We start from the raw sequence: 13870 nt of genomic DNA, 5'->3' as shown, positions 1-13870 counted from the left end.
GAATGAACCACGCTACATTAGCAAAAATGTTTATTTAATTTACAATATGTAGAATCTATGAGAATACAAAGGTTCAGAACTTTTGTGAAACGTCACAGCACAGTTAGAAAATATATGGCAAATAGAAATCAAAACTGGTATTTAGAGATAGATGGGAGGCGTTGAGTAGAGCTGAAGGATGGAATGTTGACAAAATAAAATATGGGGGATTGGAAATGATGCAGACAATTACATTGATCGAAGCCACAATCTATCTGCAATATAAATAATAATACCTATCACATGACACATTTAATGACAATTTTTTCCCCCAAACTATGTTTTTCGCACAATTGGTATTTTGACATTTGCAAAAGACAAATGACAGCGGCAATCAACCATAGACATAGATTATGGAAGGCAGTCGGAAGGAGGCAAGATCAGGTGGGACCATTCTAGCTAATGAGAGAGCAGATACTAGTTATTACAGCTACAAAGTCAAAATTGTTTATCATAAGAATGTGCTTTTTGGTCTTAATTTAGAGTTGCACTATGCAGAAAATTGTTCCACCATTTCCTAGTTGCTAAAACTCTAATAGTTCGCCTAATTTCAGTTTATGTGACAAAATAAGATAGTATAGTGTAAAGAATCATTGTACCATCCTTGTATACGATAACTGCTAGAAATAATAGAACACCATGAAACATCTAAGAAGCCAGGCCTGGTATTTATAGCGGATTTTGAAAAGGCCTTCGATAAAGTAAGACCACATTTTATTTATAAATTCCTGGATTGTTTCAATTTCAGTGATTCTCTTATAAAATGGGTAAAYGTAATGTATAGCAACCCCAGGTGTAAAATAGTAAATAGCGACTACTGCTCAGAGAGTTTTGATTTGTCAAGAGGAGTTAAACAAGGGTGTCTGCTGTCACCATATCTATTCATTATGGCCATTGAAATGCTAGCCATCAAATAACAACAAAGGATTAGAAATCCAAGACTTAAAAACAAAGGTGTCCATGTATGCTGATGACTCAAGTTTTATATTAAGTCTGCAAGCTAGATCCCTGCAATGTCTCATTGAAGATCTAGATAACTTTTCTGGACTCTCTGGACTAAAACCTCATTATGATAAGTGTAAAATATGATGTATTGGATCTATAAAAAAATATAACTTTTACATTACCCTGCAGTTTACCTATATAATGGGCTGATGGTGAAGTAGATATACTTGGTATTCATATCACAAAATATATAAATGAGCTCCCCACATTCAATTTCAATAAAYAATMTGTAAAAATAGACAAGATCCTGCAATCATGAAGAGGTAAATACCTGTCTATTTATGGAGAAATTGCCCTGATTAACTCCTTAGTCATATCTCAGTTTACTCACTTATGGACCTGCCTACTCCTGATGATTAGTTTTTCAAATCATATGAGCAACAAATATTTCGCTTTATCTGGGATGCTAAACCAGACAAGATAAAGTGTGCCTATCTATATAATTATATGAACTGGGTTGGTTGAGATTATTAAATATAAAAGCACTAAACCTCTCTCTAAAAACTTCACTTATCCAAAAGTTTTACTTGAACCCTAAATGGTTCTCAAGTAGATTACTAAGAAAAGCTCATCTATTGTTTAAAAATGTCCTTTTTYKRTTTATGCAGATTGCCATGTCCCATTTTTGATTAATTGAAAATTAAACTTTTTTCAAAGTATCTCTCTTTTTCCAACAAGCATTGCAGAGCTGGCTACGATTTCAATTTCATCCCCCTGAAAAGATAGAACAAATATTATAACAAATATTATGGCTAAACTCAAATGTGTTGGTTGATAAAATACCTGTATTTATGGAAAATACTATTTTTTGTTTGAAAAGGGTATTTTGTTTTTAAATTAGATTTTAAATTGGAATGGTAGAGTTATGTCTTTCATGTTATCAGAATTGTAAAGGAAGGACTGCTCAATCCAAGATTACAACCAATTGATAACAGCATTACCCCAAAAATGGAGGAGGCAGGTGGCAGCGGGAGGAGGTTGGGAACTGGTCTGTCTGCCCAATATAAAGGATTAAAACTGGCGGAGGAATAAAAATAGCATAAATAGGAAAGTATACCAGTTTCATTTGAGGACCAGGATGTTGACAGCTGTGCCGTAAGATTGCAAAATAGTTGGGAAGAGATATTTGATGTACTGATTCCATGGTACAGGGTGTATGAATTGATATATAAAATGACACAAGATTCAAGACTTCGTGCTTTCAGCAAAAATTATTGTACAGAATTCTTGCCACCAACAAAATGTTGAATATTTGGGGCATACAATCATCGCTGCTCTGCAGATTCTGTTGTGAGGATACAGAATCATTAGACCATTAGTTTTGGTATTGCTCTCAGGTAGCCTGTTTCTGGTCTCAGGTTCAGGAATGGCCAGGTTTAGAGGTTCCAAAACCCTTCTATGGATTATATGTCTATGGCCACAACACAACAAGCTGTTCCACAGATATAAGGAGTGATAGGAGTGGGTAAAAATGTTATTGTGCATTGGTGAGCACACCAAAGACGGCATTAACGATAAGTTAAAAAAATAAAGACGGCACTTCTAAAAGCCTATTTCACACCATCGCCAGCTTTCACGCCACCGTCTCTCCTACAGCAGCACCCTGGAGAGGCACGCTGGGAATGGACAAGATAAATATTTTGCGCCTTTGAAAAAGTGTGAACTGCTTATCATAGGGCGGCATCAGTGTTCACATAAAAAGCCCATATGCCACTGGTTGTCATTGTTTTGGGGCAGAATTCTGTGAGATTTGTGTTGTTGGATGTGCGTCTTGCTCAGTTTAGCTCAGAAAATGACGCCCTCTTCAAACCGCCTAATCCTGCCTAATGAGCGGGTCYGCCTTGCCTGTATTAGCAGACTAATCGTGGTCTTCTGCAGTGCAAAAAAAATGMATCTGGATTGACACAGCTTTCTGCAGCGCGGGGGAAAATACTTTTTCTCCCATAACCTCCCCCCCACGCAAAATATTCACAGCACCCCCACACAACTTCCCACAGCTATGCCAGTCGATCAGTTACCATCATAGAGCGTTCTTCCATCTGTTGGGGATAGTAACAGTAATAACGAAGTCTGCAGCGCTCTCCAAATGTAATTGTCTCCTCAGTCATTCTTCAAATCACTGATTATCTGTTGGCCCTATGTTGCCACAGTATGGACCACTCATTAAGGAGAGAGCCGATTCAGTCTAATTGAACCCATTACCCAATTAATTGTTCTCCCGTTTTGCAATGACTGCATTCAAATTGTCTCCATTAGAGGAATTCACATTGTCTCCTTCCTTGCATTGTATCGTTGTCATGTTTGTTTACACTATGCTATTAAATGGAGCATGTAATGCAATTATTTACTTCTAAAGAGGCAAAGCCAAACCAGACCAGGGAGACAAATGGAAGTGCAACAGAGAGATTATTTCTAGTAGTTTGTTGTTCTTTAGCCTCGTCAAGAACCAGGCTTACCTATACGGAGGGGGGACAACGACCTAATTTTGTAGGTCTGGCTACACCAGACTAGTTGTTCTGTAATWACACAGAGAGCAAGGTTTCCTTACTGGAATTAAGAGCTGGTCAAAGGCAGGGTTGGCCCTCTTCTTCTTTGATGAGGTTTAACGGTGGTTGGCATCCAATAAATGTTGCATTGCCGCCACCAACTAGACTGGGGTATAAATCCCTTATACTTTGCGTGAAAAAAGGGGAAAGGGAAAAAATAACAAACATAGAAATAATACCCTGCCATCTAACCCTGCACTCATTAAAAACCCACCACCCTATTCCACTATTTAAACCTATCTGGTCCTAGCTCAGGCCAACGGCCTGGGAGGACGGGATTCAACCACTCAACACACCCTGTAACTCTTCTGACATCAAATCTCCTACACTCAAATTGTTCTCTGCAGCTGCCACCGCACGACCTCTATTTTCTGCAACTTACGTTCCATCCCTGCGATACAGTTGATAACTATTGCTATGAACGTTATAAAGTAAATCTTACTGAAGCATATATCACTCAAGGTCCTATCCCTCTGTGCTGGCACAGATCTACTGCTCACACGAATCCTCTGCGGATCCCTCCCCATTGACCCATCTTCCTCTACTTAAATTTTTTTTTTTTTATTTCACCTTTATTTAACCAGGTAGGTCAGTTGAGAACAAGTTCTCATATATAACTTTCTTCACTGCCTCATCATATGTGTAACGGCAGCCTTCCCTCTCTTCACTAAAAGAGGGGGTGTAACAGGGATCAGACCAACACGCAGCGTAGCCAGTGCTCAACATGTTTAATACGAACGATAAACGTGAACACAACAAATACAAAATAATAAYTGTGACAAACCGATACAGTCCTAGCTGGTGCATAGAAAACACAAAGACAGGAAAKKAKCKKCCKKKAAATCCCCAACACAAAACAAGCGACCTATATATGATTCCCAATCAGGGACAACGATTGACAGCTGCCTCTGATTGAGAACCATATTAGGCCGAACACAGAAACAGACAAACTAGACACACAACATAGAATGCCCACCCAGCTCACGTCCTGACCAATACTAATACAAGCACAACACAGAAGAACTATGGTCAGAACGTGAAAATATGACACCCTCTGCACTACTCTAACACTGGTAACCTCAAACTGTCTCTCTCATACTGTACACTTCTGATCCCTAACCCCATGGGCACCCCTACAATTAACACATACCACTTCTTTCCCCAATACTACACATTCCTTTGTCTCATGCCCTTCTGCACACCTGCACTCCTACACACTGCTGCCACATGCCCATATGCTTGACACCTGTAACAACGTAATGGATTCGGCACAAAAGCTCGTATGGGATAACAGAAAAGCTTGTACGAGATAACGAGCAAAGACGCAACATCAACTCAAAAGAACAGACAATTACTCTTCTGTTCAACCACTCACGCCACCCTGTCTGCGTCGCACCAAACAATGAGATTCACAAATACCTGGAATCTTCCCCTTCAGTTGGTCCACTTTTTCATGTACAGCTACAAGACCTATCACAAGATCACTTCGTATTACCTTCACCGATTCCACAGCATCCAACTCCATTTTCACCCACCCTGAAACCACATATGGATCAGCCAAAAGGCAGGGGTCCACTTTCTCCAAAAATGTGACTCATTTTTTCCCGCCATCTTCAACCGATTCAAGCTCACCCTCTACCTCCCTCACTCTCTTCGACCTCCTCCACATTGCAAGTACACATCTCCTAACATGATAATATTGCACTTCTCTTAACATACATCTAGCTTTGGCCCTCCACAGTGATGTTTATTTTTATTCCCTGAGACATGGGTCACGTTCAGTAGTGACAAAAATGTTTTGAAATGGGGTGAAACAGGAAATTCTGTACAAAATAATACTGAACATCACAGTGGGTTGCATTCAGTGGTCACAAACTCCATTTAATTGGTTTGTTTGGTTAAAGTCATACTTCCTCAAAATAACAATTGATAATTGTTCGGGCTCCTGAGTGGCGCAGTGGTCTAAGGCACTGTGTCTCAGTGCTACAGACCCTGGTTGGATTTGAGGCTGTATCACAACCGGCCGTGATTGGGAGTCCCATAGGTCCAGCGTTGTCTGGATTAGGGTTTGACTGGGGTAGGCCGTCATTGTAAATAAGAATTTGTTCTTATTAACTGACTTGCCTAGTTAAATAAAGGTAAAATAAAAATAATGTTTTCATGAGGAAACAGTGCTGCAGAATAAACATTGAACAAAGGTCAGATTGGAGTGTTTGTCCTGGCTTCCAGTCCAAGGCAGCAATTTGCCCTTTACGCAGCAACCTGGAAACTCAACATGTCACACAAATGCAAATAAAAACTGAATAAAGCTGATTACTTGTTATATCACTGTGTAAATTGAGGTAAATACCTTTAAAGTAGGCTATTTGAATTTCCTCCTTGATTATGAAGGCAACTTCCGAATGCAAAACAACCAGTCATTCAACAACGTATATTGTATGATTAGTAGAAGTAAATCAATCTCCATGTCATACCACGCATTGTCCCTCGTCTCCCCCCTCCGCGGTGACGTCACTAGTCGGACGAGTGGATTGTGGTGGAGGAAGCTTGTGCTAGAGGGGGAGAGAACTAGCAAGCAGCGAGTGGAATAGCTGGGCCAGAGAGAGGAATCGTTCTGAGAAACCGAACAAAATACGTGAATTTAGTTTTGTTGCGCTTTTGATCACGACTCGGTTGGTTTGTGAAAAGGTTTTCTGTTTCTTCCCCAGTGTGTGTGGCTCTCCAGTCCCCGTTGCCCGTTCTTGTTGGAGTGAACACCAAGGTAAGGACAATTTTCAACTGAGCGTAAAGTTGGTGTGGTAGACCGGGCTTGATGTTTGTGGCGTGAACTATAGGCTTATAGCAGCTGTGTTTTCTTTTCACAAATGTAGTAATGCAAACTATGACACGTCAGTGGGTACAAACATACAAAGTAGCCTATCCATTGTTTGGTACAAGGCCTACTAGACGTGGACAATATCCATGGACCATGTTGTCTGTTCACTAGAGTAGACCGCCACTTTCTGATTCTTTAGGGCACTGTCTTTGTGTCCACACTCCACAGTTGATGGGCTATATGTGCGTTATTACAGGGTTCCAGGAAAATATGGTTAAAATACAAATGTAATGTTTTCCTTTTACATTAAAGAATGCACTTATTATATTACGTAGGCTCGAATATGTTATTATGCTACAATAAACCGAGTAGCCTAGCCTTCGACTCATTCATTAACGTCTCTTGTGCTTCCACTGTTTGAAACCGTCGTGTTTTGGTTTACATCGTAGGCTATCTGTTTTCTTTAAATCATTCTAATTGCTTCCCAGTTTTTCCCTTTGTTTCAATTTGTTTTGTGCTTAAATCAATTGGGGAATTGCTAAATGCTATCCCATAGCCTATTGGCTTGTTCCACAATGGGTCTACAATCCAAAGATCAAATTCCCGCACACAGCTCATATTCGTTGGGATGAGTATTGTTAGCCTATTGTATCGCTGGTTGTTACATTGTTGCTTTAACAGCTGCGCTTAGATGGACATTTAAACACTCTTCATAGCACACCTTTTTTCACACATTGCAGAAAGTGATGTTTTTTTTACCAGAATAAAAGAGCTTCACATTGTAGGCTACTGTAGCCGACAGGGTTTACATACAGTAGCCTGTTTTGCAGTCTGGCAGAGCAGTTCATGAACTGCTCTCACCCACCCACAGCCCAGACAAAAGAGCAATGACAGCAATGTGTAAGTAAATCCCATTAGAATCCACCATGGTGTGTCCAATCTTTTGTCTACTACAGTTTAAAAACTGTCATTCAGCCCAAGGCTGATTTGTGATATTTATGAAAACTAATGTGCGGTTTCATAGCCTGAAATACACATGGTTTTGAGTAGCCTAATGTAGCTTCCAGTTTTTATCCACTCCCTTTGCAACACCTACACCCCACAGTTCTCTTATGTTATTCCTTCCATTAGGCTTCCGGATGTGTGAAGTGGTTCCAGCTGAGAGATACTGTACTTTACAGTCAGGCCCTAATCCTATTTTACTCACATTATACTGCAAATGTCGCATAAATGCCAGAACTAACACATTTCGCTCCTAGATGTGGACAATAGCATGAACATGTTCTAGTGATTAAGAGACCTGTATGGAAACTGAGTTCATCAGTGTTCTTCTCCTTATCAGATAGTTTTATGTGATGCCGGATTAAGGTACTGCAGGCTATCTGGGACAGTCAGACAGTACGGACGCTCAGGGGTAAGGTGTAGTTTCAGGCCGCACCTACAGCGCCGCCACACCCCTGTGTTAAGGTAGGTCACCATGGCAACCCCATTTTTATGGTACACGGTTTGCTGCCGTTGTTGCAATGACAGGTATGTATGTGGAATGCAGGGTTTGGCGTTCTTTGTAGTCCTGTTATTAAATTTGGGAGGGGACCAGTTTGATTTTGGCATTATGTAAACTACTGTGACTGAGGAAGGGCAAGCCATTCCGCTGCTCTGTGTGGCCTGCACTTGTGTTTTTGGTTGGGGTGAAACGTGGCCTAAAGGACAGAAGTCAGAAACTACCACAGAGTCTTCTCAGCACACAACCATTACCCTCAATCCACGCCTAAAATGATCAACGACTCACCAAGCTCTTGATTAGTTGAAGGGGTGTGTTAGTGCCGGGTTAAAGGGAGACTTCGGGATTTTGTCAACGAGGCCCTTTATCTACTTCCCCAGAGTCAGGTGAACTCGTGGATAGCATTTTTTATTTCTTTGTGTCCAGTATGAAGGAAGTTATAGGTAGTTTCGCGAGTCAATGTTAACTAGTGTTAGCTCAGTGACTGGAAGTTTACGGGTGTCTGCTAGCGTGCACGTGAAACTACCTCTTCTTTCGTATACTGGACACAGAGACAAAAATGCTATCCACCAGTTCACCTGACCTCTGGGGYAGTAYWTAAAGGGCCTCATTGACAAAATCCCAAAGTKTCCCTTTAAAACTTACAATACAGAAACAGATTGAGCAACACTGCTGTACTACCTGATTGGAAATCAAGGTGCTAAATCATTTAGTGCTGACAGTAGAAATCATTAGTTTGTTAGCGAGACTGAACAGTAGCCTAGCCCAGTTTGGTTTTCTATGGCTGACTCAACTGTTTAAGAAAGGCCGACACAACAGTCTTAAACTCAATCACGTCAGGTCTGATAAAGGGGATACCTAGTCAGTTGCACAGCTGAATGCATTCAACCGAAATGTGTCTTCATCATTTAACCCAACCCACCTTAATCGACGTCCACGTCATGTGCGTCCGGTGAAACGAAAGACTTTCTSGATAAAGGCGTCCGCATGCTTCCCATACGAAACAGTTCGTTAGAGTTCATGCATATATTACGACATTTTGTGACGTTTTTGTTCAGACTTTGATGAGGCTTTTTTCTGCTTTTTGGGAACACACATTTTTTTCTGGAGATAGACTTCGGCTTTGAACTTTAGTTTATGCCCCTTCATCGGTGATTGGTCAACAGTAGGGATTCTTCAATAAAGACTTTGTCATTCAACCAGAGACGACTCGTTTTCATGCACATTTTTCATTTAAAAAATAGATATAAAATTGTGCAAATAAGATCTCATCAGCAAAAACTTAACTCAAATCTGTCAATAATTATCTTAGATTAATTCAGACTATTTTGAGGAAGTCTACTGGCTACAGTGTCTCAAAATGGACAAACAGCACTATTGCCCCTTATTTTAGTTTTTCAAGGGAAGGTGTTTCAAGGGAGTATGTGAGCACCCTCGTTCGGTTCGGCTGGGCGTCAGCCAAACTGAAGCATGCTGACGCCTTAAACCTGCTTTGTAATATCACACCAACTATGGGACAGTGTTCTTTCTTAAATAGCCAGAACATTTAGGCCTAATGCTATCACAACCCACCATCCTACTGAGCTCTGGAATTTGTTGTGTACACACTGTGCCCCTTCAGTGCCATTATCTGATTTTACACAAAAGAGCTGTATGGAGCTCCCACTTGCTCTGTGTGTTTGTAGAGAGGGTGTATTGACCTCACTGTGAGAGAAACCACTATTTGTCCCTTGACGACATGGGCTCTTTCAGGCTCCTAGACATATAAACCTCTAATGCGGCGGGCTCCAAGTCCGAGCTACCGGATTTTTTAAATATAGGCTACATGCAATGGTAAAGAAACCTCATCTGTTGTGCTTGTTAGAGAGAAAATCAACGAGCTCCACATCAGAAGCCATGTTGGAAAACCACTGCATCACAACACAACTGATTTGGTAGCAAAGTAGCCGATGCTGAAAATATCTTTCTATGACCTCTTTCTCCCACTGAAACATGTTAATCTTCCCAAAAGGGGAGGACTAGATGGGCACAGACTCAGATGAATGGATCATCAGCAGACARAGAGAGAGATTATTTCATACGGGCAGATAGAGAGATGGGAGCCCAATGGTTCTCATTGTTATTCTCCCTCTAGTCATTGTGGTAATCTGGAGCATGGCAGTCAGAGCAGGGCAGCTGTTAACCGTGGCAGCAGATACAGTAATAATGGCACTGAACACACTGTGACCCAGGAAGAGAAAGAGGATTTGTTGTGCCATTGAGAAGACAAGACACAGGGACGGCAATCAACAGTGGTGTTAGTGTGTTTTGTTCTGTATGCCATATCGATCTGTGCACACACACATCGCAAGCCTAATGATAACATAGTGAGAGCAAATGTTGAAGAGATTCATGTCATTATAGGCACCCAATACATGATCTCATAAGAACCGGCCCTTCAAGCTTGGAGCTCTTTAAGAGTTCTCCGGACACAGACAGTTCCAGGAGTCTTTGGCTGAACCTTCTAATTCTGCCCTCTCATCAATTATGGTTTCACAGCCTTCACCTTTCCTCTATTTCATTACACAGTGTACCAGCTCTCCCTCTTCGTCTCTCTTTGTTGCTCACTCACTCTCCCTGGCTCGCTCTCTCACTCATTCTCCCATTAATGATTTTAAGCTGTTTATCTAACTTCTGTCTCAATGCTCCCACTCCCATCCTTCACTCCCTATTTGGCCTCTCTCTCAGGCCCTCACTCTGCTTGCGTTCACCTGAACCTCCAATGGCCTTGTGTCACCACTGGGCACCCAGCCTAATCCTGTTCTGGGATGCATATATGGACAGAGAGGGGGACAGATAGAGGGAATGGGATTGATATAGGGAGGGGGAGATGGCACTGGTATGTCTCTCACTACCTATCCACAACCCCTGCCCCCAGCCCCTTAAAATAGGCCCTTAAAAAGACCGACCTCTCCCATGGATGGTGGAGGACAGGGAAAAGAAATTGAGCATGCTTGGGGGTCACTGAAAAAAATCTGTTAACTTGGTGCATCATGAAGACATTACATACAGACAGTATACAGACTGTCAGTGTGTAAGTCCAAGAGCTTTAGAAACTCCACAGGGGTGGGACGGGGGGGAAGGATTTCACACCACCACCACTCTCCCTATTTGTCCCCCTCGAACTGATGTCACCACCTCCTCTCCACCCCCTGACAGACAAGAAGCCATTAATTCATAAACACCCTCAGAAGTGCTCGTTAAAGAGTAATTAAGGGTCGAAAGCACTCCCGTGCCCTCTCCCAGTTTGCATGGCTGGCTTCGAATTACCCCGGTGAAAATTGCCACTTTGGGCCGTGGAGCAAGACGGAGCTAGCAGCGAAACCCAACACTCCCTGAGAGAGAGAAAGAAAGAAAGAGTCCTCAATTCAGGACCTCCACACACACACAGTTAGGTAATCGCTGCATCAAGGTCTGGATTTACTTGGCTTGCTATCTAGTCACAGGAAATACAGTGGGTGGRGGGATTCTGTGTGTGTGCACTTGCCACCCTAGGTGCAGCCTGATTGTAGGGCTGCCGAGTGGCGCAGCGGTCTAAGGGACTGCATCTCAGTGCTTGAGGCGTCACTACAGACACCCTGGTTCGAATCCAGGGTGTCTGGAGAGGAGGTGGTGATTGGGAGTCCCATAGGGCAGCGCATAATTGGCCCAGTGTCGTCCGGGTTTGGCCGGTGTAGGCCGTCATTGTAAATAAGAATTTGTTCTTAACCGACTTGCCTCGTTAAATAAAGGTGAAAAAAACGACAAAAAAAACATGTGAGCTAAAACTGAAATACAAAGACAACATCATTTAGTTCCGTGCAACTTGTGCACTCTCCCTGACAACTCGTGCCAGTGCCGTTCTGTGAAAGTTGTGAAAAACATCCTTTCAACTTGAACACTGGGGTACTAGTGTGACTCCCCCCAGAGGCAGCAGTCATATGCTGCTGCCAGCTTAAAGCAGCCAGTCACAAAGAGAAGGCAGGTTGCCAGAAGTAGCATGGAGCTGTGATTTTCCCCCTCTGCCTCCTGGCTTCAGTCATGTTCAGATAACAACCCAGATCCCCCGTGTGTTCTGAGGAGAGGTCAAACCCTCAAGGAGCTGGACCACCATTACGGAGCGAGGGGGAAGACCGAGTGAAGGGTAAAGAGATGGGCGGGGGGGAGAGAGAGACAGGGGAAAGATGATGGAGGGTACAAGGAATGGAAAAGGTCATGCTAAAGGAGGGAGGATAGAGGACAAGGTCCTTGAAATTTAAATAGCGAGGGAAGGGAGGGACGGTCCATGAACACAGCAGTAACTGGTAGAAGAGGGATGTTTGTCAATTTGTTTTAGTTAGTAGATATGTTGGAAGGCCCTTCATGCTCTAAGTGGACATTGCAATCCTCTCTTTCTCTCTCTCTCATACACACACACACACACACACACACACACACACACACACACACACACACACACACACACACGTGTTGTGATATTTTAATGGATTTGCTGCAGGACATCAGTTTGGCTCAGTCCCAAAATGATGGAGAATGCTTTCATGAGTGGCTCACACCTGTCCAACTGCCTCTCTGTCTCTGGGGGTGCAAATAGCATTTCTCCTCTCATGAAAAGGGAGAGTTTTTTTTCTCTCCTCTTCTCTTCTTACCTCCCCATTACTGTGTTGGATGTGATCCTCTGTCCCGCTGGCTGTGTATGGATCACATAGCCATAACCCTGATGATGAGACAGCTGTCAGGGTTAGACGTGGCTGCTATACCCTATCCCTGACCCTTACCCCTCTCCAGTAAGACTGGTAGAACTACCCTATAGCACTACAATACACAGTATTCAAATACTTAAAAAATAATAGAGCCCCTAATGATTTCCACCAACAGGAACTGGACTTCTTACAGATTCAAATGTCTCCCTCACGTCATTGCATGCTCTGCAGCTTAGGGCTGATGGGTAATGTTTGGAGGAAGTCGTGACCGAACTACCCGACCACCCATCACTCTATCTACACAGCATGCCTGGAGCTGTGATGGGTTATTTATATAAAGGTAGACTCGGCGACATGACATAGATGCAGAAAGTAAATGGCGTAGTCGGTCAATTTCCACAACAACTGAAAGCTGTTTCTCTGCTGTTTTGGTGCCCTTGCTACCACACTATGAATAGCGTGAAGCAAACCCATCCACATGCGCAGATACTGTGTGAGAGCGAAGTCTGGCGTCTCACTCATCTCAATATCTGCGGTGTTGTTTCGTGGAGTTTACCTTTTAACTTCAACAGTCAATTATCAATCACAGTAATATGAAAAGCCTTCTGTGTTGGAGTGTCCACCTGCAGAGTTCATAGTGGATGAAAAGGGATAGCGTGAAGCAAACCCATCCACATCGCAGATACTGTGTGAGAGCGAAGTCTGGCGATCTCACTCATCTCAATATCTGCGGTGTTGTTTCGTGGAGTTTACCTTTTAACTTCAACAGTCAATTAATCAATCAAAGTATATGAAACCTTCTGTGTTGTGATGGTCCACCTGCAGAGTTCATAGTGGATGAAAAGGATTCCTTATTATCACATTCCTCTTTCGTTCGGTCTCAATGGGTTTGGTGTCAACGCCCCCTTACACCCTTTTTCCCTATATTGGTATGCCTCTATAGCTAAGAAGCTGCTGTGTGCTGCAGTGTAAATTTACACACTTTGCGTACACACTCCACATGTTAGATGCACTACGAAACACTATTTATGAGATGATGGCTTAAGAGTGACAGTTCCTCGGGATTACCAGGGCAAACAAATACACAGTGGACACACAGATGCTGTTGAATGTGGCTGTCAGTGTTTTGTGTGACAGGGTTTCTGTGAAGGAGACATCACCACTCTGCCTGGTAATACAAAACATAGAAACACTCTGTGTCAAACTGGGTTGTTTAGCATGCCATTTTCAGGGAAATCTGTTT

General features: G+C 42.6%; 1 protein-coding gene across 2 annotated transcripts in view; it reads left to right on the top strand.

Moving 5' to 3' along the window:
- Positions 1-6103: 6103 nt before the first annotated feature.
- The window catches only part of LOC111959412 (cytoplasmic protein NCK2), a 48827-nt gene continuing 41060 nt past the window's right edge, over positions 6104-13870 (top strand). For both annotated transcript variants that reach the window (XM_023980928.2, XM_023980929.2), the window contains exon 1: positions 6104-6351. The gene's annotated coding sequence lies outside the window, so the exon portion shown is untranslated. The remainder of the gene's footprint in view (positions 6352-13870) is intronic.

Source organism: Salvelinus sp. IW2-2015, linkage group LG36, assembly GCF_002910315.2.
Source record: "Salvelinus sp. IW2-2015 linkage group LG36, ASM291031v2, whole genome shotgun sequence".
NCBI classification, from domain to species: domain Eukaryota; kingdom Metazoa; phylum Chordata; class Actinopteri; order Salmoniformes; family Salmonidae; genus Salvelinus; species Salvelinus sp. IW2-2015.
Note: the sequence above shows the minus strand (reverse complement) of the source record. Positions and strands in the feature narration are given on the sequence as shown.